The sequence below is a fragment of the Euprymna scolopes genome, chromosome 7, assembly GCF_053919585.1.
Source record: "Euprymna scolopes isolate OS-2025 chromosome 7, ASM5391958v1, whole genome shotgun sequence".
Lineage (NCBI taxonomy): Eukaryota > Metazoa > Mollusca > Cephalopoda > Sepiida > Sepiolidae > Euprymna > Euprymna scolopes.
The window spans coordinates 330,445-355,855 of NC_136488.1; the positions used below are offsets into that span (position 1 = coordinate 330,445).

Here is a 25,411-nt window from a genome sequence, read left to right on the forward strand (position 1 = left end):
AGGATTTTTCTGGTAAATCAAAATAAAAACATTAAAGTAATGCAGTAATACAACAGAAAACATTAATTACTTGAGCATTTGTTCTGTCATGATTTTGCCATTGCCTATGACCTCACTCAGATTGTCCGTGAGCCCACCCGTGTGCCCGATAGTACCGGTCAGTTCGCAAGCCTCCTAGACCTTTTTCTATTCACTTCCCCTGAGCTATGCTCATGTTCCATTCTATCTCCTCTGGGATTCTCCAACCACTGTGTCGTATCAGTTAAGATAAAAATGAAATATAATAAATCTACAGACGTACCTCTCCACCGTACTGTATACCGATACTCTATGGCGGACTGGGATAGCTTCCGTACATTCATATCTGATCTCCCTCTCCATTCCATGTTTAAAAAGGATGTATCCTCTATAGTATCAGATCTGACCGAATGGTTACTTGTAGGCATAGGCCAATTCATAGCATCTAAAAAATTCCAACAAAAACCTAATAGCCAGCCATGGTTCTCCCCTGAATGTGCTGCTGCCATCGCACACAGAAATCACTTTTTCCATAGCTACCAACGTAATAGATACACTGAAACTAAAGCTGCTTTCAGGTCTGCCAGCAACCACTGTAAAAGAGTAATAAGAAATGCAAGAGAACTATATGCGCAATCCGTTAAGTCCAAAGTAGCTGAGCAGTGGCTTGGTTCCCACCAGTTCTGGCAAATAGCAAATAGGATCTTGAACAGAAACGTGCGCTCTATCCCAACCCTTATCAATGGACCAGAGGTCATCTCGACAGCATCCGACAAGGCCAAACTATTTGCCAAGAACTTTGCGGCAAATTCTACCCTGTGTGACGAAGGCCATCAACTCCCCATATTCCTTCCTATAACAGACAACATGCTATGCAACATACAAATATCTGTGCGTGAGGTCGCCAAGCTAATCAAGAACCTTGACTCCAGTAAAGCAACTGGTCCCGACGGTATTCCAATTATAGTGTTAAAAAAATTACAACCAGAACTTGCTCCCATACTTTCCAAACTGTTTAAGCGTTGCCTTAAGGAGAAGTGCTTTCCAACACCCTGGAAAACCTCATCAGTATGCCCTGTATTTAAGAATTCAAGTGATAAGTCATCCCTCTCTCAGTACAGACCAATAAGTCTCCTGTGTGTCATGAGTAAGTTGCTGGAATCCACAATAAATAAAGAAGTAGTCAACCACCTCAGCAGAAATAACCTTCTTAGCGACACGCAATATGGTTTCCGCTCTGCTAGATCTACAGCAGATGTGCTAACGGTTATATCTCATAGGATTAGCGAATCTCTCGACAAAGGCTTCATTTCTAGAGCAATTCTCTCGACATATCAAAGGCCTTCGATAAGGTTTGGCATAAAGGCCTACTACACAAGATTTCCAGCTACGGTATAACTGGAAATGTTTTCTTTATCATTAAGTCATTTCTCTCAGATAGGCTCATAAGAGTAGTTGTTGATGGGCAGAAATCAGAGGCCCACAGTATTAATGCTGGAGTCCTTTAGGGGTCCATACTGGGCCCAACTCTCTTCCTGATCTACATCAATGATCTCCCTAAACACATACTAAAATCTTTCGTTGACATCTATGCTGATGACACGACCATCTATGGCAACACATCAAAGGCCGTAAATGATGATGTTCTCTCTGATTCTCTCTCTTCTGATCTTGAGCGCGTGGTACAGTGGGGAAAGAGGTGGCTGGTTACCTTTAATGCATCTAAGACCAAGCTCCTATCTCTACATCATACACGCTCTGATCCCCATCTGGCATCAATTGAAATGGATGGCTCTCGTCTAAGGGAGGCCCCAGGATTTTATAAGCTCCTGGGTTTGACCTTTACACCTGATCTTAAATGGAACACATACATCAAGTCTGTGGCCAAGGTCGCTGGGAAAATGGTGGGATCCTTCTACCGCTCTAGAAGATATCTCACTAATTATGCAATTCTCTATCTATATAAGAGCCAAGTACGTCCAAAGAGAGTACTGCTGCCACATCTGGGCGGGGGCTGCAAAAAACAGCCTATCCTGCCTTGACGGAGTACAAAATAGACTCCGTGGCTTGGTGGGGGATGCCCTTTTCTCTATCCTGCAACCTCTTTCCCACAGAAGAGACGTAGCGAGCCTGTCATTGTTCTATCATTATTTCCATGGCAGGTGCTCGTCTGAGCTCCATTCTCTGGTCCCCCCTCGCCAATTTTTCTCAAAAACACCCGACTAGCTGAAACCACCATCAATAATTTTCCCCATTCCCTATTTGTGCCTAAATCAAAACGTAGATACCATGAACAAAGCTTCTTTCTTAGAACTGCACGCCTGTGGAACTCTGTTCCGCTTGCCTTTTTCCCCCCCCGACTTCAACCTGGATGTCTTCAAGTCCAACACAAACAAATTCCTGATGAACCGCCCCCCCCAAGTAATGACACCTTACCAATTCTCCAATACTATTGTTACACTATCCCTTTGATTACTGTACACACAATAACCCTTATCCCTGAGTGGCCATTGGGCCTTGATAAGTGGTGAACTCCATGTAAAAAAAAAAAAAAAAAATCAAATGAATGTCTGAATTTTTGTAATAAACAATTTCTTTTAATTATAAATTCTAGTTTAAAACTCAGTTTGACAATTTTTGTAATTTAGAAATAAATTAAAATAATTTGGAACATTCTGAAATGTATGAAAATAGTCGGAACATTTTTAAAAACTAATATATCGTTAATCTACTTAAACTCTTGATTATACCCCTATTTTTTTCACAAGTGCTGGTATATTGCTATCTGGCTCTATAGCAGTGTTAGTTATTCCTTGTATTCTAGTGTGATATTTTGCACAGATCTCAGATGGTGTTCTTTTGCTGTCTAATGTGTCTCTGACATTTCAGGCTTGGTTTTACTAAAATCTCAATATATACTAAATCCATTCAAACTAGATTATCATCCAAACTTCCTCAATCAATTGCTATATCTTCACTTAGACTTTCAGGTTCCTTAAAATGCTCTCTTATTGGTTTCAAATTGTCTAATTTCTATTTAGTTTTTATTTTCTTAATATTGGATTCTTTCGATAAGTACAGGTGTCTTCCAGTTCCAGGGTAACATTATTCATTTTCGGTTTCAGGGCAATATTATTCACTTCTTCTATACCGTATATATATATATATATATATATATATATATATATATATATATATATATATATATTCTGAGAGTAATCACGTTTATTCATATTAGTAATATAGTCAAAATGTGGTTTTAAAAATTCCACTCTTCAAGACTACATTTTCACCTTTTGAAAAGGGACTTATTTATTGTTAATCTTGTGAGTTGCTGCTACAAGGGAATGCTGATGGTTTGTCCAGATATATTTTTATGCTAGAGTGCTTTTTCTCTAGGGTGCTGGCTTTTCAAATTTTAATTTTTTTGTCTCACATCATTTCATCATGGATCAAAAATTAATAATTCCAAAACGTTTACAAGATAAAAAATTGTAACATACATGTAATTGTACTTAATTTTTCAAATGGTTCCAAGATGTTTGAAGATCTGTCAAGCTTTATCTCTTTGCAGACCTTCTTATGACAGTATTTACATACTTGTGGCAGACAGTGATCTGCCAATGGGGTTTGGCATTAAGATACTAGGTGGCTAGGGCTGTCAATCGTTGAGTAGCAAAACCTATACTAAGTATTTGTTTGTAGACTAGCCATTTTTATAAAGTCCATATTTGAGTTAGCCTTGATTTTATCCAGCTAAAATAAGTCTTTTTTCATCATATGAAAGTTGGCTATTCTTCAGCCATTCGAGTAAATCATCCCTGTTTTATACTTTCTATTAAGCTCCTTTCTGCTCATGTCAGTTTCATGCTAGTTTTCTTGTCTCTATCTCCTCTGTATTTATTTACTTTTTTTTCTTGTAATCTGGTGACTTTTCAAACTAAAAATGTCATTCAACAAACTAGATGACACTATTCCCTTTGGAACCCTTCCATTCCCTTCAATCACTCTGCTCTTCTGTGTGCAGTCATCTCCTATGATGTGTGCTTAATTCCACACTGAAAACAAAACAACAAAAGAGAAAGTAATAGTCAGCCAAATCTTTGTCTGAGAGAGGCTCTGCTATTGGCTAATGAAACATTTAGCCATGAAAAAGAATAACAATGAATTTGATTAGTTAGCACCATGTGTTTTTATAAAATTACCCAGTAATATGAATCTCTACATTTTAGCCTGACTATTCCCTATGAGTTAAGTTTCCTTTGATGTTCTGTGTGTATTCAAACTTTTTAAATTGTATCTGACTGAGAATGTAAGAAAATTTTTTTAATGTGTATGCAATTTCACTTGATTTTTCAAACTGAAACTCATTGAAAATATCGTTCACAACAAACTGGAAATATTGAAATCTTTTTAAGGTTTCAGTTTCTTTTCATGCAGCATTTAATCTTTAGAGTAATATAAGGATTGTTCCAAAAGTAATACCTCCTATTTATTAACTCAAAATGTTGAAAAGCTACAAAAACTGGAATGGTACCATAAAAAACAAACAAACATTTGTGCTCCAAAATTGATTTATTTTTACATAGTGACCACAATTCTCAATGCATCTTCACTAGCAGTGACTGGAAGCCTTGATGTCTCGGTCTTAAAAATCTGCACCTGTTAAGGCAGTCTATTTTTTTCATGGCTGTGATTATGGCGTTGTTATTGGGAAATACTGCCCACATAAAGTGTCCTTTAGAGGTCTGAACAAGTGGAAGTTGGGCCAATATTGCGTGTGAGACAGCACTCTACAGCTAAACCATGTTACACATTCTATGGTCTTCAAACTTGTGTGTAGCCTAGCATTGTCATGTTATCAACAGAATGTTTTCCCCCGTCTCTAGCCATACATGGGCAATTTGGGCCTTCAGCATTTTCAACATTTTAACGTAATGGTCTGAGTTGACCATTAAAAATGGTTCCAAGAAATCCAGAAAGATGATACCCCAAAAGATGGTACACATCACTTTGCATTCAATGTCTGTGTATCAAACTTTTTTAATGGAATCCCATTAATTGCCGATTGGGTCCCAGCTCATACTGGTGACACCACATCTCATCACAAGATGATGCAGTCTATAATTCATCACCTTGTACTGATTCAACAAATCTTGACAAACATTATATCAGTGTTACTTTTGGTTCTGCATAGACATTTGTAGAACAAACCTAACCCACTTTGCTGTATTCTAGGGAGGATGCCATAATTTCCAGTGCATCGACAACCACATTTAACTCTACATTCATTTCATCTGCTGATCAGAGTCGATGAGTTGATTGAGATGCAATGTTTTCTGGGGTGATGGTTGTGCATGAGAGTTTAAAGTGTGCTTTGTTACTCACATCCTTGTCCGTTGAAATCATAATTGATGACAGCAATAGATTAGAGCTGGCTTTAATCTGGTAGTGCCATTTTGTTACATCTCTTCGATCCCAAAGCCATCAGAGTCTAGACAATTGTTGAGGAGGCTTGTTTTCTGAGGTATGATTCTATGCAGTTATAGGAGGTTCGCTTTCCTAGGCTTTCATTTCTCACCCTTTTAAAAAGGGAATGCCAACAGGGCTACCCAGACATTTTTTCCAGGCCAGTGCTCTTGCTGTATGGTGCTGACTTTAAAAATCCCATTTTCATGACACTTATCACATGATCCCACAGAAAGACATTGCAAGAAAAAGTTTTTAACATAAACGCAATTTCACTTGACTTTTCAAATTTAAACTGACTGATATTATTCACAACTGAAAATATTGAAATCTTGTTAAAGTTTCAATTTCTTTGCATGATGCATTATTATGTGACTTTTTAGATTTACACTTTGTGAGAATGCTGATTCACAAACTTTAGAAATATAAGGTTTCACACCTGTATCTATATGCAAGTTGAATTTGATTTTTACCTTTCAGTTTGGTTGTTTCTCCAAGATCAAAGGCCCATTCTTGTGGCATATTTTAATAATTTATGATTTATATATCCAGATTGTCATTTAAGGATCTTCACTTTTTCTAAAGTCAAATATTTGTATGTTAAAATGTCATGCCTAGAGTGAACAAAGGCATTTAAGGGTTATTTCTAGAAGATATATGTATTTCTTTTCTTTCTTGAAATCCAGATGCTAGTTCATCATAGAACCCAGCGTGTTATGCACTTGACTTTCCCAACTGAAACTGACTGAAAATATCGTTCACAACAAACTGGAAATACTGAAATCTTCCTAAGGTTCTCATTTCTTTTCATGGTGAATTCGCATGTGATTTTTCAAATTGGCACTTTGTGAAAATGCCGAACCACAAACTTCACAAATATAAGGTTTCTCACCAGTATGTCGACGCATGTGTTTCTTCAATGTTGAACTCAATGAAAACGTATTTCCACAAATCGTACACGAATATGGTTTCTCACCAGTGTGTATTCGCATGTGACATGTGAGATGTGAACTCTGAGAAAATGCTGTCAGACAAATTGAACAAACATACGGTTTCTCACCTGTGTGTGTTCGCATGTGAGTTGTCAAATTTGAACCTGTTGCAAAGACAGATGCACAAATTTCACAAGAATATGGTTTCTCACCTGTGTGCGTTCGCTTGTGCGTAGCCAGACTCGCACTCTGCGAGCATGTATAACTGCAAGTGCTACAAGAAAATGACTCATCACCTCTATGTGTTGTACGCATGTGTCTAATGAGGCTGGCATTCCGTGAGAAAGCATCTCCACAAATTTTGCAAGAATGCAAGTGATCTCCTCTATGTATTCGGGTGTGGTTTTTCAGTGTTGAACGCTGAGAAAATGCGGCTCCACAAACTTTACAAGAAAATGGTTTTTCTCCCGTGTGCGTTCGGATGTGCGTTTCAAGACTCGAACTTTGTGAGCACGAAAATTCACAGACATTGCAAGAATATGGCTTCTCACCCGTGTGTACACGCATGTGTCGATTTAAATTGAAATTCTTGGAAAACACAAGTCCACATACATTACAAGCAAATGGGTGACCACCTGTGTGAATCTGCATGTGACTTTTCAAAGTGGAACTGACTGAGAATGAAGTGCCACAAATTTTACAAAAATATGGTTTGCCACCTGCATGCATTTTCATATCGCTGTTAAAATTTGTAAATACAATTTCACAGATTTTATTAGAATTTGTTTTTTTTTTTTTAAATTTTTACTTTGATTATTTATCCAAGATTAAAAGCCTTGTTCTAATAATTTAAAAATTACATATATATTCAGGTGAAAATACTCATAAATTCCCATACAGAAACATGAATTTGCAATTAGAAGCCTTGATTTTGTCCCGGTATAAGTCTTTCCTCATCATATGGAAGTCTACGATTCTTTAGTCATTGGAGTGAAGGCTTCCTATCTGTAAAATCTTGATAAAGGAACTTTCTTGCTTACTTATGGCATTTTCATCCTGGTCTTCTTGCCTATAGCCTTCTGTATTTTCATATTTTTCTTGAATTGGATCTCACTTTAAATACAGTTCCACAATCTTTACGAAAACTTGTTTCTTAACTTTGTTTGGTTATTTCTCAAAGATCAAAGGCCCTGTTCTGCTGTCAAATTTTATTAATTTATGAGTTTAATATATATGTGGGTGGTCATTTAAGGATCTTCTATTTTCCTAAGGCAAAATATCTGCATGTAAAGGTGTTATACCTAACCTATCTAGAGTGACTTGAGGATTGTTATTAGTATTACAGAGATTCCAACTGAGAATAGTTTTTATGATTGTTGGAATGATTCAAATTTTCCTAAGATTCCAATTTATTTTCATGTAATACATAAGCCCTTTATATTTAATCATTTTCTTAATTTTGTTTAAGCTGGTTTCTCTTTTGGATTTGGGTTTCTACTTTCTAAAAGCAGAATCACAAAAATCAGAAATTGTAAATAAGCATTCACTGTAAATCCAGTTCAACAAATTTTTCAAGAGTAATTTTCAATTTTAATAATTTATGAGTTGCATATGTATTCTGGTGGTTATTTAAGGATCTTCTAAGGATTCTTTCTAGCCGATATTCAAACTTTATTTGCCTGTGATCTCTCAAATTGGAAATATGTTAAAATACAATTCGACAAACTTTACAGGAACAATTTTTTTAACTTGTGTTCACAATTAGTCTGTATAATTTGGATTTTTTGAAACTGCAAATCAACAAATTTGATTAAAATATTTAGCCTTCTTTTTCAGTTTTTCTTCCCACTTTGTTTTTGTTGACAATGCTAGACATTCATCCACTATTAAGGAGACTTCAAGTGAGAATAGATTTAATGATTGCTGGAAAATTTCCTAAACTCCCAGTTTATCTTCATATTATGCATAAGCCCACGTTACTTCTTTTTTTATTTTGCTTAGACTGGACATTAATTTCTCTTATTTGATTTTTCAGATTTCGTTATTATTTAAATGCATATCCATGGAAAAGCTGGGTCACACTCTTCACAAGAGTAACTATCTTTTTTTATTTATATTTTGTTAAAGCTTAAGGTGGATGCCAGACATTCACTAGCTATCTCATACATTCCAACCGCAATATCTTTTGAAAATTCTAACTGTCCCTCTAACTGCAATTGTTTGAATTCCTCTTACACTTGTTTCACCGAGTATATTAGCCAGGTTGTTTTTGATATTCTTTTTCATGAGTTCAGTTGCCTTTATAGTTACTGGAAGGGTTCCAATCGTTTTCATGTCCTACATAAGACCTTAGTATTTTGTTATATTTTTTTAATTTACTTTTAAGAGATCAAGAGGCTCCTTTCTAGAGATAACACTTGATTTTATTATAATTTGAATTTATATTCACGCGCTCTTTTTAAAATAAATGTTGTTCCCTTCATGGCTGATATCTGTATTTTGCTACAGCTAGATTTTTCGTGGATGGTTTCCAAGTATTTCTTCAAATGTTTTTTCATTAGACCAGTTGCTTGTATCACAACCAGTATAATGTTTATTTCCTTCAAAGATTATGTAATCTTTAAATCATTCTTGAGGTCTTGATATTTTATTATCTTTTCTCATTCAGCCAGTGTGTATTCACGTGTCCTTTTAAAATGCTATAGTAGGAAAACGTTCATCTGTAAACTTTGCAGGAATAAAGTTTGTCTTCATTATTTTAATTCAGGAGTTTGAAGATATCAAGGATAGACATTGTTTCTTTTCGAGCTGCTATATGTATTCATTTCATTTTGACTTGCAAACTTCATTGGGAAAAGATTCTGTTCCACTATGCCTCTACATGGCTTCTTATATGGGGTTCCTTTGAAAAGAATTATAAATGTCCATACAGAAAAATGAGATGGCAATTATTTATTGAGACATCCTTTCCTAGAATAGTTTCAATCTGTAACTAAAGAAAAAGTTATTATTAATACATTTATGTTATATTTTCCTCATTTGGTTGCAGTACACTAAATAGGATTAATTTCAATGATGTAAAAAATTTGGATATTAATATAGAATGACTTTGATATGAAACTTTTACTAATATCACTTTCTGGCAAATGTCACATTTAACAGACTGTCTTTATGAAAAAGCAAATGGTTCATTTCATTTTTAAAGCATTGGTAGATTAAAAATATTAAAATGATTCAAAATTGAAAACATTTTCATACAAGATTTTTTTTCTTTTAATTTGTTAAATAAAATTATATCTACAGAGATGATAAGAATTATGTCTTGTTTTTTCGAAAAAGAACTTTTTAATATCTATGTTATGTGGTTGTACTCTGTGTTTTCTTGATGGTTGCTCAGTTTAGATTCTGAATATTGAGTAGGGAAGTGTTGAACATGCGGGTTTTTTAAGTGGAGGAATCATTCATGTTGAGGAGCTAACGGGTTGGAATTGTTGGAGCAGTTGAAAATTGGAAACTTTTTTAAAATACAATTATTTTGTTTCATTTTAACTAACTTTTTCTCATAAAAAAATCCACAATTTGAATTTACCAATTGCCAAGAAAACTACACATATTCCAAGCACATAACAGAAACATCAAAAATATTTTAAGTAAAATTTAAAAACTTGTGTCATTTTATCTTCCACTTTATGTTTATCAGAAGTCATGTCTGTATATACTAAGGAAAAGACCGTTCTGATTCATGTTTATGATACTCTAGTTGTATTCTAAAAGTTGATATAACAAAATAGTCTTGACTTTTTTTTTCTCCGGAATAATTTTTATATAATAAAAATATAGTTGAAAAGTTTACAGAAAAGTATTTACTTTATTTTCTTTACAGAATTGTTTTTATAAAAAAAGCATTTGGAATTCTAAATCTGTCAATTTTTGAATTTATTCCATCCTTAACTCATCAGAAGGAACTCATCAACTTTAAAAGAAAATAAAGAAATATAGACATGATTACAAAATCTGGAAAAAATATATATATATGAGAGAGAGAGAGAGAGAGAGAGAGAGAGTAAAATAGGAATTACATAAAGAAATATCCTTAACTCAAGATCTTACTGACAACTTACTGACAATTTCATTATTTAATTTTTACATTTTTGAACACACTATAATCCATTCCCATTTGGATTCCAGATTCCTCCTTTAACTTTAGATTACTTGATTCATTAATTGATTGATTAACTTATTAATTGATTGAATTTTTCAGCTGTTATTTTATTGAAAATAGTTTTAATTTTATTTTTACTCACATTCACCCCCAACAAGGCACATCACCACTTCAATGTAAGGGGCTACTATTTGGGACCATGCTTAGGAAAGATTAACAAGATGTTGGTTTATATTACATTTAAACTTCTGTATATCAGTACAGTCAGGGAAGCAGATAGCAGGAAGGGAATTCCAAAATCTAGCTTTTTGAGGGAAGAAACTATTAGAGTAGAAAGCTTTCTGACATCTGGGGACTTCAACAGTGAAGGGATGTGATTTTGTTGCTAAGTTGGTTCATTGGGGATATGTTCATTGAGGAGGCAATAAGTTCATCAGAACGCATTCAATTAAAATACTTGTAAAACAGGCACAGAGATGCAAAATTGTGATGGTGGGACAGGGTTTTCAACTTAGTTAACAAAGTGGAACCTATTAGATTGAAGACTTTTTTGGACTCTATCCAAGAGGGAGATTAGTGGTAGATGCACTAGCCCAGATGTAGTAGCAATACATTGGCAAATGCTTGCCTTATAGAGATACAGGTACTCAGGTATGAGTATTCTTCTAGCATGATAGAAGGAATCCACCATTTTGCAGCAGCCTTCTCAATGTCCTCGATATATTTGTCCTAGTTCATGTTGCCACTGAATGTTAAATTGAGGAGTTTGAAGGAAGAATTCCCAAGTAGGGTGTTATTTGTGATGCATATTAATGGTTGGAGAGGCGTCTTGTAATCGTTAAAGGAGAGCAGCTTAGTCTTATTGGAATTAAATGTTATTATCCATCTACGGTCCAATTCCACTATGGTCTGGAGGTCATTTTCCTATGATTCTGCCATTGTCTTAGATTTGTGTACATCCATTCTTCCATCATGCATGTTATAGAATATTGGATCATCAACAAAAATATCCATCTTAGACACAATATTATTAGAGAGGTCATTAATGAATATCAGGAATAATAGTAATTCAACGATCGACCCCAGGGGCACTCTTGCATTATTGTTATGCTGCTTGGATGTACATCCATCAATGACAACCTGGATGGTCCTATTGTCTAAGAAGGATCTAATTATATTTAATATACATCCAGTTATACTATACAATTTCATTTCCATTAACAGCCCTTCATACCAGATTTTGTCAAAGGCCTTGGATATATCAAGGGCTACATCCCTGGCTTCACCTGCCTTATCATTCAGAGATGACTGTTAAAATATCTGCAGTAGAATGACATTTGCTAAATCCACACTGTTTGTCTGAGAAAAGATTAGCTTTTACAAGGTGGTGGACTTGTGCTTAATTAAGGTCTCAAAGATTTTAATGAAGAGGGGCAGGAGACTGATGGGGCGATAATTGAGAGCATTAATCTTTTCACCAGAATTCTTGTACACTGGTATGATAGAGGCCAGCTTCAAGTTATTAGGAAAGCAAGATTCAGCAAGGCATTTATTGTAAAGTATGGGGGCTAGCTCAACTGAGCATTTCTTAATTAGTATAGCAGGGATGAAATTAGGCCCACATGCCTTGGAAGTATCTAAGTTTTTATGATATCGCAGACATGAGAAGGGTTGATTTTCACATCATCAAGTGTGGCTTCAGTCCACATAGAGAAATTTGGGAGGGAGTTGTTTGTTAGCTCTAAGGTGGAGTTGGAGGCAAATTGCTGGGCAAGTAGTTCCACCTTCTTAGTTGCCATGTATGTGACCTTCTGGTTGTTGAATAGTGGGGGAAATTACTGATTGTCCTTTATTCACGAGACTATTATAGATTTGCCAGAAATCCAGAGTGCCTATCTTCTGCAATTCTATGTGTTCCTTGGTTATTTTAGCATGTCTTCTTTTGGGTGTGGCTATTTCTCTCTTACATTGATTTCTAGCATCTATAAAATGTTGCTTAATTGTATTTGACTTATGATATATGAACCGGCAGAATGCATGCTGTTTTCAAAAGTTTCTTATATATTTTGTTTTTATATTTTCAAATTTATGCTAATCAGTGATGTATTTTTACTAATGTTTAAACTCTGATGAAAAGTGCCTATCTTTGAACATCTATAGGTTTAATTTCATAATTTATTTTTCTTATTTCTGTAATTGCTCTTCTTAGTATATTGAACTTTTTAGTATCTTCATAAGTTCTAATTTTAAGATAAATATTATTTTTGTATTATATGTATATGTATGTGTACAGAATTTTGATAAACAAAATTTTAAGACAAATTGTACACATTACTATTATTTATACTGGAGTGAGGTTATTTTTATTTTATTAATTTACATTATCAAAAGCAGAATAGAAAATAATGATGGGAACAAAATCACTTCAATTTTTCCATTTTCCCATAGAGGTGTTTAAAAATATTGCTAAATTCTCATCTCAAAATTCTTGAAGTGGTTGCTATCAACTTATGACAACTATCTTTATAGAAACAAAAAGAGTACACCCAAAATTAAGAACTTTCACATGTATGTTAAGAATATATTCCCCCTTTTTATTCTTTTTATCTGCAATAATAATTTACACTCTTTTGACCACGTTTTAATCGATATTAAATGACTACATTAAAAAAAGTTGATGAAAAGATTGCTTCAGTTTATGTCTATCAGTTACACCTCTGCATTGTGCTGCCTTCCATAAACTCAAATTTCCTTTATATACACATGAAACAATGCATCAAGCAAACTACACTAACCTCTTATTTTGATAGTTATTTAGTCATCTTTTTATTAGCATTATCTGTCTCCCTTTCAAAACTTTGGTTTAAACATCTCTGCGCAAGAAGATAAAATTCAATGTGATTCTTTATTATACTCTGCTTTCTTTTATAATATAGATTAATAATAAAAATAATCTTTACATTGATTATTATTTTTGCAAATGTTTTACAAAATAATTACAAATTTCATTTGTTTGATCAACACCATACATCATTCTATAACTGACCCCATTCTAGATTGAGTTCTTTGAAATATAATTACGACATAATCATCAAAAAATTAAACATAGAAAATGTTCTGTTTTTTGTTGTTTAATTAAATTTATTTTTATGTTGATAGGCTTTTGTTTGTTTTTCACCTTTATCCAGGTGAGATTTTATCCAGGTATCCTTTACCCAGATAAGATTTTGTAACCCATCTTGATTACTTTGCTATTCTTGTTACATATCAGAGAAATATAACTCAAATTATTGTAAACTAAACAATATTTTGCAATCATTACTCTTATCGACATAACACTATTTCCTTAAAAATAATGTAAGAAATTATTCAAAATAAGTTTATTTTGTTTTGCCTACTAATTAATGACCTATTCACATTAATCAAATACAAATATATTTACTAAAAGTTATAAACCTTGACAGTGAACAATGCTTATTTTTATTGAGATACGAACCATTAAGTTGCTATTGAAAGGGGCGTGCAATAAGTAATGCCTCTGACCCAGTTGTCTAATCTAGCTGAAATTTTGCATATGTAATGATTTATATCTCTACGGGTTATGTGGCAAATTACAGCTCTGAACTAATTGTGGTTTCTGTTTTAGAGGTGTTTGAACTGAGTCAGGTGTGAAATGGAGCCTGTTGAATGTCAAGCAGTAATCCGGTTTTTGTATTTGAAAGGACGCACACCACAGGAGACTTTTGATGAAATGAAAGAAACTTATGGTGATAATGCCCCATAATATGACCTTGTAAAACGCTGGCATCGTGAATTAAAACATGGCCGGAAGTCTGTGGAAACAGCTCCCAGACCTGCCCCCCCCCTTCTGCCATAGATGAGGCATCTGTTCGTCAAGTTGAGGTTGCCATTTTGGAAGATCGGCGCATTACTATTCGCCAAATAGCCCAAGATATCAAGATTAGTACAGGATCTGTGGAAACTATCATTCATGACCATTTTCATATTCATAAGGTGTCTGCCAGATGGATTCCCAGGTTGCTCACACCATTCCAGAAACGAGAACGTGTCGAGTGCTTGAGGATGAATTTGGAGATGTGCCAAGAAGATGAGTCAAAGTTTTTCAAAAGACTGATTACACAGGATGAAACCTAGGTCCATCACTATGATTCAGAGACCAAAGCCCAGTCAATGCAGAAGAAGCACTTGGACTCACCACCTCCAAAGAAGGCAAGGGTGCAACCCTCCACTGGCAAGGTCATGCTCACAGTCTTCTGGGACCAGGACGGAATAGTGATGACAGATTTCCTGGCAAAGGGTACCACAATTACAGGAGTCTATTATGCTTCACTTTTGAGGAAATTAAGGGAAGCTATCAAAATCAAGAGGCATGGCAAGATCAGCAAAGGTACCCTCCTCCTGCAGGATAACGCTCCAGTCCACAACTCACATGTCACCAGATCAGAAGCATGGGCATGTGGTTATAAAATCCCTCCCCCATCCTCCCTACTCTCCTGACCTTGCACCCTCTGACTTTCACCTTTTCCCAGCCATGAAGTTGTTTTTGAAAGGAAAGTGTTTCCCAGATGATGCAACCTTGATTTCTGAAGTCACGTCATAGTTGGAGGACCAACCTGGGGTGTTCTACAAAAACGGTCTCCAGAGCTGCATCAAACAATGGGAGAAATGCATAACTTTGGGTACTTCCTATGTAGAGAAAGACTAATAACTGTGCCAAGTTTCGTGGCTCTACTGCTATGGGAAGTGGATCAGGGGTATTACTTATTGCATGCCCCTAGTACATGCGAAATATGAGTGTTCAAAATAAAATAACAGGAAAACATACTTATTAGTAAAACACCAAAAATTATAGACAATAAACTGGTAGAATTTTTCTTAAAGAAAAAAAGTCAATTAACTTCAAATGACATACACATTAAGCCAAGCTTGCTGTAGAAGATTATTTCCCGTCTTTTAATATGAACATGGTATACGGTTTTGAGGAAGGAAATTTGATGATTGTGAATAATAAATTCATTTTGTGCCCTTGTCCAAATCCCCCCCCATGAAAAAACAAAAATAAGGAAAAATCTCCTCTACTTATATTAAGAATGCCTTTCTATAATCTCACAAGTTTAAATTTGTTGGCATTGAATGAACAACATTGAATACAAGATGGAAAAAAGCAAATTCGCACAATTTTTTCATTTCAATTCAAGCTAAGCCAAAATGCTGCTAAAATAGCTTGCAATATCAAGGAAGCATTTGGCCCAGGAACCACTACTGAATGCACAGCACAATATTGGTTTAAGAAATTTTGTGGCAGGAACAAGTCTTGAAGATGTAGTCGGCTACCGGATGTTGACAACAACCCATTAAAAGCCTTAGTCGAAGCCAATTAATGCACAACTGTTCAAGAACTTGCTTCTGAATTATATATATGACGATTTCAAACCACTTAAGAGAGATTGGAAAGACAAAAAACTTGATAAATGGGTGCCTCACGAAGTGAACGACAACTAAAAGAAATGGTGTTATGAAGTATCATCTTCCCTTCTTTTACAAATCAAGAATGGCCTGTTTCTTGATTGGATTGTGACTTGTGATGAAAAGTGGATTCTTTATGACAACCAGCAGTGCTTAGTTCAACACCAACAATGGTCCATGACACTTCCTGAAGCAAGAATTGTACCAAAAGAAAGTTATGCTTATACTCTTTTGAACATAGGCAAAACCATTATGAAAGTACTGTCAACAAATGGATGAAATGCATCAGAAACTTCAACAATAACACCCAACATTAGTCAAGAGAAAAGGCCCAATTTTCCTCCACAACAATGCCTACATTTAGCACGTTGCTAAACTGATCCTTACCAACAAACCAGGTTAACTGCCATAAAAGCACATTGAAAGGAGAGATAGAATCGCAGCTTGAAAAGGAAGTGGAGAGGTGGATTGACAAAAGAATTCTGATACCATGGTCAGGGAAGGTTGAAGGAATTCTGCCTCTCATCGCTGTGGTTTATCCTACCAAGAAAAAAGTCAAGCCAGTGTTGGATTTCTGAGAATTAAACAAATGTGTGGCTAGTCACACAAAAGATGGAATTGATGTGTGTGAAGTTATGAGAGAGTGGAGGAGAATGGGACAATCAACTAAAATCGTAGACCTAAAATCAGTCTACTTACAAATCCATGTGGACAAAAAAACTATGGCAGCATCAATTGATTGAGTATAAAGGTTGAATTTATTGTTTGACCAGACTAGGATTTGGATTGAATTCTGCACCAAATATCATGATGGCAATTCTTAAGACTGATGCTGTTAAAAGAGCCACCTGCTCCTACATTGATGATGTGCTGGTAGACAAGATCGTGGCGTCAGCGGAAAGGATGAAGAATCATGTAAAAACGTACGGACTGACAGATAAACTGTTTGACTCATTGGAAAACGGAACGGCTTTGGGATTGAGATTACAACAGAATAAGGCAGGAAAAATGATGTCTGGACAAGGAAACAAGATCCCTGAAGCTAGGGAGAGCCTAACCAAGAGAGTACTTTTCTTAATATGCAGAAAGTTGGTTCACCATTACCCCATAGCCAGATGATTGTGAATAGCATGCAGCTTTATTAAGAGGCAGATGGGTATGGACCATTGGGAAGATGCAACTGGCTGAAGAGTGCTGCTCATGATACAAGAAGTCATTGCTGAAATGAAAAACGTAGACCTGGTGAATGGGGAAATGGCATGTAAACAGAAGATTTAAAAGGGTAATATTGAGCAACACTAGCAATTTTGCACTCGGGGTATTATTAGAAATAGAAGGTGCAACTGCTGAAGATGCTACTTGGTTACGCAAAAAAGACGATAGTGCCCATATTAATGTTGCAGAGCCCAATGCTATGAAGGGCATCAATCTGGCTTTAAAATGAGGGTTACAGGTGGTGGATGTTAGAACAGACTTGGCAAAAGTAGCATCATGGATTAGATCAGAGGTGTCTGAGGATAAGCGGATCAAGACAAAAGGGGCAGCAGAGATGCTTATAAAGCGTCGACTTGGAGCACTTGGAGACCTAATCCGAGAATTTGGATTGAAGGTAACTGTTACCTTAGTTACAATACAGAAGAATAAAGCAGATGGATTGACCAGAGTCAAGAAGGCTTGGCTAAGAGAAAAGAAGGCTGTGGCTCCAATGTGCTGTATGGTAGAACAGCTAAATGGCCTGCATAAGATGCATTACTTAGGAAAAGAACAAACTTTATACTTAGCAAAAAAGGTGAATCTGCACATCACGATGGAAGATGTCCGAGAGGTGGTGGAGTAATGTATTGAATATCAATCCATTTACCCTGCGCCAGCTAAACACGAAAAGGGGAATTACATGTGGCAAAAAATTGGAGGTGACTCATTATCGACATGAACCTTATCTAACTATGATTGACTGTGGGCCTGGGCGGTCAGTAATATGGTGAAGAATGAGAACAGAAATGGCAGAAGATGTTAAGAAAATTGTTGATTAGGTGTTTATGGAAAGGAGGTCAGTAGAAGAAGTGCTAGTTGATAATGGTATGTCCTTTTGCTCAGAAGTTTTTAGAGAGCTATTTGCAAAGTGGAACATTAGGCAATATTTTCGAGCTGCGCACTGGTTGAGTGGCAATGGGATTATAGAGATAAAAGCTATGGCAACAAGAAGTCAAATTACAACCCAAGAGGCGGTATAATATTGGACCAAAGTCTGGCCAAGATGAAATGTCAGTGCCACATCAATCTATTTTCATGTACAAATGGAGACATCCATTGGCTGTAACAGAAAAAGTTGAACAGGCAAAAGTAGAAATCATAGTTGGTGAAAAAGTGTGGGTGAAGCCACCCAATCCTGATTGTACAACATGATGTGGGAGAGGTACTATAACTGATGTATTCTCCAAGAACATGGTGGCAGTAGATGGAATGCCACGTCACATTTTAGACATATGAAGAGTTTTTTGCAGCAGAGGAGGAGGTTGAAGAAGTCCTGCAAGAAGAGCTAGTGTGACGGTCATACCATGAATAAAGACATCTGGCATGGATGGTGGACTATGAGACCAATTATTGATCTTACAGATCAAAGGGGCGTGTAATTAAAAGGCATTAAAAAAATCAGTGCACATCTGTTTCTTGTGCAGTCCCATGCAGATAAAAAGAAAAGAAAAAATGGCTGCCTTTCCAGTTTTATGCTAATCCAACATTGCTTTATGCAAATGAGATGCTGCTGATTTCAGTTTAAAAGTCTTACTTTTATAGAGACTTGGTGATTTAGGATTTTATGACAAAGGGATCAGGTCTTGTGAGCAAAGAGTTGTATCTTTGCAGTTGGAAGAAATTGAACAGCAGAGTGGTTGGAACATTTTTTTTTTTCAATTTTTTTATTTTGGACATTGAAGCCAGGAGGAATTTACAATCTTTATATCCCAAACTTATTTTACGTGATGCCAGCTATTTGCTATGGAGACCACCATGAGTAGTTTAAAGGACTCCAAGCTAAGTACATTTTATCTATATTTTTAATATGAAACCAGTACATGTAAATCTAATCCCACTATTTCTTTTGTTTTTTTATTTTTTGCTTTCTATTTGCCTTGCATTACTTAAGTAGTTTTAACCATTCACTTATTTTAAAACAAATTAATTACTAAAACAGATTGGTTTCTTCCCCATGCTTAATAGATAAACAATTTCTACCCATTGTTAGAGGGGAATCTATCTGCAATTTTATGCTAATTTGTTTAGAAAAAAGTAAAAGATTATTTAAACAAGATATTTATTCTCGCATCTATGTAAGGGTTCAGAAATACCTGTTCTAAAACCCAGGCACATGGTTACCCCTCTCGGTGTGATGGACCCATAGATCTTGTCAGGTTATCAATCTAGAAGGAAAACTAAAATATAAAACCTGTCTTATTGAACCCATGCATCAAAACACTGGGATAAAAAGACCTCTTCAGTCCTGGTTGACGACCTTCCTAGAGCTGGTCACTTGAACAAATTCTCTGGTTTGCAAACTTAAATTGCTTAAGGAAAAGGTAGGCTTTGCTTCTCAGCCAGTTTCACACTCCTTTTTCTATGACTAGAGCACAGAAGTACAATATCAGGGACTCACTAGAGACGCCCCGTGCTTGGTTTTGTTTCCTGACTAGGACAATGAATACAGACTCCTCATTTTTAATTTCTTTCTCACAAATTGAGCAAATTGTGTGTACTTCATGCAATTTATGTTTCCTTGACTAGTTGGAGCCGCTCTTGTCTGAGGTTGAGGGTACAAGTTTGACAATTTCTCTGGCTGTTGGTTCTGACTGACAGTACAGAAGCCCTAACTCTTGTAGTACTTAGAGTGGTTGCTCCATCATCGGTTGTATAATATCATAATGAATGTAGTGCCCTGGCACATGGAAAGGGACGCTGCAGTTATCTCCAGTGGACTTTCTTGAAACCACAGCTTGCTAGATAAGACTAGGCTGGTAGTGTATTATGAATATGAATACATATTTGGCATTAAAATTGACCCCACTTTGCTCAACACTATCACCAACCTGAAGTTATATATAAAGACATTGAAACAAAAACAAAATGAAATAACATCCCAAACTAAAATAATGATCAAATGAGACAAGCACTCAAACAAAGCCAATTCACTTCATCCCATGACTCGCACATTCATAAATATCCATGGACTTAGAAATAACATAGATGATGTAGTCTCTTCCCCCAGTAAACTACCTGGATATCTCAACATTTAGTAAAACTATCTTACATTCCTCAATTCCCTCTTCTTTAACATGACATGATACCTCCCTCTCTGCCATTAGGACTCCGATATATGCACATATATATCCATAGCACCCTCCCTTGAGTAGAGAGCAAAATCTTGAATCAGATCATCAGGCCTTCATGTGCTTTAGAGAGGTATTTCAACATTGTATTAGTTACCTATATTTTTTCTACCGTTCTCCATCAAAGCAGGACTTTATCATAATTAACCATGTCACTAAAGGTATAGATGAAACACTCTTCTTAGATAGTACCACCTAAGTACATGTGTTTGATGACTTTAAGATCCATCATAATTGGTTTGACTCCTAGAGTTATACAGATGCAGCTGGACACTGTACTCATAGTTTCTCTATAGCTCATTTCCTTACACAAACAGTCATGTTTCTTACCCATTTCTCATATCATGAAAATCAGTAAGCTTCACTTCCAGACCAATTCTTAACCACAGTACCCAAGAATTTTGTGATAAATGCCCATAGTCTAATCAGAAACACTGACCACCTTGTGATATCAGTAGACACTACCCTTAATTCCTAACCTCAAAGATGAGAAGCCATTGTTCAAAATGACAAGTACTATAAAAAGGTTGATTGTGAAGCCATCATTGATGCCCTATGGAGAAATATCCTTTCTCTTCCTGCTAAACAGTGTGCTACTGAAACAACCGAATGGTGCAAAGCAGGCATTGAAGCACATGTCCCCACACAGAATTATTATAGCAAGCCCTACTCTCCCCAATGGTTCACTTCAAATTGTGCAGCTGTCATTGCTCAAGGGCAGCATACATTAAGTACAAATAGTCAAAAAATATAGATGCTAGAAATCATTGTAAGTGTTGTGATTAAATATCTTAAAAATTTTGTATAAACCTGTTCTCTCAGCAGCACATAGTGTCCAGTGCAAACAAAAAGAATGAAGAAAAGAAAAAATAGCAGCTATTTTTCTTTATATGCTGGCGATCTTGTGACCTCATATACAAAAATGCTTCTGGGTTAAATATAAAAAGTCTAATTTTTCAGAGACTGTGTGTATTTGGAGTTGAATGTTAGAGTAGCAAGTTTTGACAGCAATGTGTTACATTTAACCTCGTAAAATGTTAGTTGGAAGTGCAGCGTAGTTAATGCTTGATTATTTTACCTCAAGCTATTTTCGCTAATTACTGTTTTGTATACTGAAGTAAAATGGAGAAAATTCTGAAAGTGAGCAGCAATATGAAGTCATTTAGTAGAGAAAGGGAATTCATAACCTGGTTAGCAAAAGTGGAGTTGGCTGTAAAGCGGTAGAAAATTTACAACCTTGCAAGTTTTATGTCTTTGTTTTTGGAAGGGAATTTTTTAGCCCTGTATCTCCAGTTAGCAAAAGAAGATCAACGGTAGGCAGAGAAGATAGTTTAAAGGTGGCATTTACTGAAGTAATTTTCTCTGTATATGCAAACCTGAGGAGGATACAATGGATTGGTGAGGCAGTTGATGTATATGCAACCAATGTACAAAGATTGTCAGAATTAACAGGATTTGAAGAAACAGAATTCAAGCAGGTCATGAGACTCACTTTTGTTAATGGTTTCCCAGAAAATATTTCCACAGTGCTACAACAGTTACTGAATGTGAAAAAGCTGCCAATCAGTGAACTAATTTCAATTGCTAGAATGCTCACAACTACATGAACTTCGGAAGAGTCATGATGTTATCCAATGTATTCTGTATTGTTTCCACTATTCGCCATGTTTGTTTTTTGCACATGTGTGCATGTAATTTTTGTGCATGCACATGCGCACATGGAAAATCATTACCCTTAGATTAATAAATGAAAATTCCTTTATATAAAAAGAGTGTGCATGTTCTCATTGAGCGGATTCAATACGAGGGATCGATTTATTAGAATGTTGTATTAGAAAGTGAACACCCTTTACAAATATTACTTTTTTTTTAATGTGGTAAATTAGTGTCTAATCGATAATCCGTGGAAAAAAAGACAAAAAGAAAAAATAGCAGTTGTTCTACTTGATGAATTTTCGTAATTCTTTTATATTACCATTTTTGATACGACAAGTAAGTACTGTTGTCTAGGCTTAAACCCACATATGAAAACATCAATTTGTTGACTGCATCTTAACATGCACCGAAATTACATTGCTTAATATTCAGAAAACTACTTATTTGCGGAAAATTTGATGCTAATGCATTTATTGATCCGCACTATTTTTTAAATAGTATTTTCAAGTTTAATTAAAATTTTATATTTGTTTTTATTAAATTGTAAGGTTAAAGTAGTAATTGTTACAAAACATCCTCACCTTCCCATGTTAAGAATGGCTTTCTAAATAATAACGGTATTATTTCAGCACGGATCAATAAGTGCATTTGCATTAATACTGAAAATTTAAAGCCGATATTCATTTTCGGCGTACCCGTCATTTTAAAGAAAAATGTTAACCTGCAAAACAAATATAAATTTACCTTGCCTTTGGTAACATTTAGTTATTAGTTACTCCTTTGTTTTGTTGGCTCTTATTAAAAATGTCCTTTTCGGGGGGAGGGAGGGAGGGGGCTAATGACACATAAGAACATTTTGTAGTCGATTTGAATATTAGCAAAAATTAATTAAACTATTTATTATGTAAATAAATATACCTTCTGAATAAAATGTGATATTTTTTAGAAAGCTTATAGCTTACTTTGTAAAAAATGGCAAAACAAAGGAACTCAAGTAGTACTTACATTTTATAATATGCTTTAAGGAACCAACGGTGGGATTTTGTAAAAAAAATATTTTATGATTTTGTTCGAGTTGAAACAGGGATTAAGTGTGAATTTAATATGGCGCCCACAATACAGGTTCGCAGAAAATTAAAAAAAAATCAAGTTAAAACAAAGACATTTCGCAATCTTTAATGACTAAATGACGATTCATTTATTTTAATATTTAATTTTTTAAATGGATGTTTTTGTTCAAATTAGGAGTAATTATGGTGATTGAGCAGTTTATGGACCGTGTAATTTTTTAGAAAGAATTTTCAGTTTTTGTCCAGAATATTAAAAAGAAAGAAAGAAAGGAAGAAAATCTATAGGATGTACGTACCCGTGATGAAAAGAAAATACCATTTTCTAAAAATCACGTCAATTGATTAAGTAATTTTATTTTTTTATAGAGAATATAATTTTTAAGCGATTTGTCGGAATTCGTAAACATTATCACATAAATCTTGCAAGTTTTGTAATTATGGGTTTGTGTACACATAGATTGGAAAAAGTTGTCAAAAAACAAATATATAACAAATAAATGTTATCAAAGGCAAGATAAGTTACTTTTCTACCTAACTGGATATATTTTTGTGTTTTTATTCAATGTAACATATTTATTCAGCTCGAAAAACACAGTGTTTACCGATGTATTGGAAAATTCAAGATGGCGTCTCACATCCTCTTTAACACCGTAAGTTTGGGAAAAAGTGTTATAAATAAAAAACTATACAAAATACTATTAAAAACCCGCCGAATATATATCAACCTATGTCACAGTAACATATATTGAGCGAGTTTTTAACAGTATTTTAACCGGTTTTTTATTTATAATACCTTTTCCCAAACTTACCGTGTTAAAGAGATAATCAGACGCCATCTTGAATGTTCCAATACATCGGTAAACACTGGTTTTCGAGCTGAATAAAAATGTTACATTGAATAAAAACACGAAAAATATATCCAGTTTGGTAGAAAAGTAACTTATCTTGCCTTTGATAACAATTTTGTTATATATTTGTTTTTTTGACAACTTTTTCGAATCTGTGTACATTAATACAAACCCGTAATTATTGTTGAGTTATTTCCCTTGTTTTTTTTTGTTTTTTTGTTTTTTTTTAAATTCAATTTGCAGTTTATTTCCAACTAAATACTCACCTTTAAAATGACGACGTGTACAGGTTTTGCGGTAACTGTGTAGTTTAGTGGGGTAAATTATTTAACAAACAAAAATTTATAAAAACTATTTATTTTTATATAAAACACATAATTAGACCAAAGGCTGAAATAAAAGTGAGAAAAAAAAAGTCATTTTTATATATATATATTTTTTTGGCTTAATTTTATTCATTGTTATTCTTTTTTCATCATTTTTTATTAGACTAATTGTACGATATTCGTAGCCGCTGTAATTGCTTTTAAAATTTGGCCTCTATAAGGTCTGACAGATTGGCCTTTTTAAGGCCAAATTTGGCCTTTTTTTTACGCTCTTTTATTATAAAAAAAATAGGGCGACCAAAAACAGTTCATGAAAGAATAAAAAAAAAAAAACGGCCAATCTGTCAAACCTAAGAAAGGCCAAATTTTAAAACCAATGTGGTGACCTCAATTGTCGCACTTCTAATAAAAATGATAAAAAATAATATAAATGAATTTTTTTCGGGCTTTATTTCAGCCTTAGGGTCTAATAATGTGTTTTATATAAAAATAAATAGTTTTTATAATTTTTTGTCTGTCAAATAATTTACGCCGCTAAACTACACATTTACCAAAATTACATATAAGTAATTTAACGGCTGAAGAGGACACTAATAGCGGAGAGGGGGCAGATATAGGTTCACGTGATGATCGCCCTATCCCTATATTTTTTTAGTATCGTCTCTTTTTCAATTTTCTCAGCGGATGAATAATCCGCCGGATTATTATCGAATGAACACTAGATTCTCTCTCTCTCTCTCTCTCTCTCTCTCTCTCTCTCTCTCTCTCTCTCTCTCTCTCTCTCTCTCTCTCTCTCTCTCTCTCTCACACACACACACACACACACACACATGCAAAAAAGTCAATATTTAAATATTTCTAGTTCTCAGTTTCTAATGCAACCTTCCACTAAATCGATCCCTATTTTAGAACCACTCGACGTTTTCAAGCCAAATTTAACGAATTTAGCATTTTTAAAGCAGTTTGACTTTTTTCTTTTGTATTTGGCTTTTTCCATTTATTTTATATAATATTTTACGATTATCTTCAAATTTCGTCACTCCAAATTTACAATCTAAGAT

At 34.8% G+C, this 25,411-nt stretch overlaps 1 long non-coding RNA gene across 1 annotated transcript; it reads right to left on the bottom strand.

Annotated features, from left to right (window-relative positions):
- Window positions 1-4,574: 4,574 nt before the first annotated feature.
- Window positions 4,575-23,270, bottom strand: LOC145279580 (uncharacterized). Its single transcript, XR_013868398.1, has 2 exons — window positions 23,112-23,270; window positions 4,575-9,411 (listed from the first exon to the last, which is right to left on the bottom strand). It is a non-coding gene; the product is annotated as an uncharacterized LOC145279580 (long non-coding RNA).
- Window positions 23,271-25,411: the final 2,141 nt, after the last annotated feature.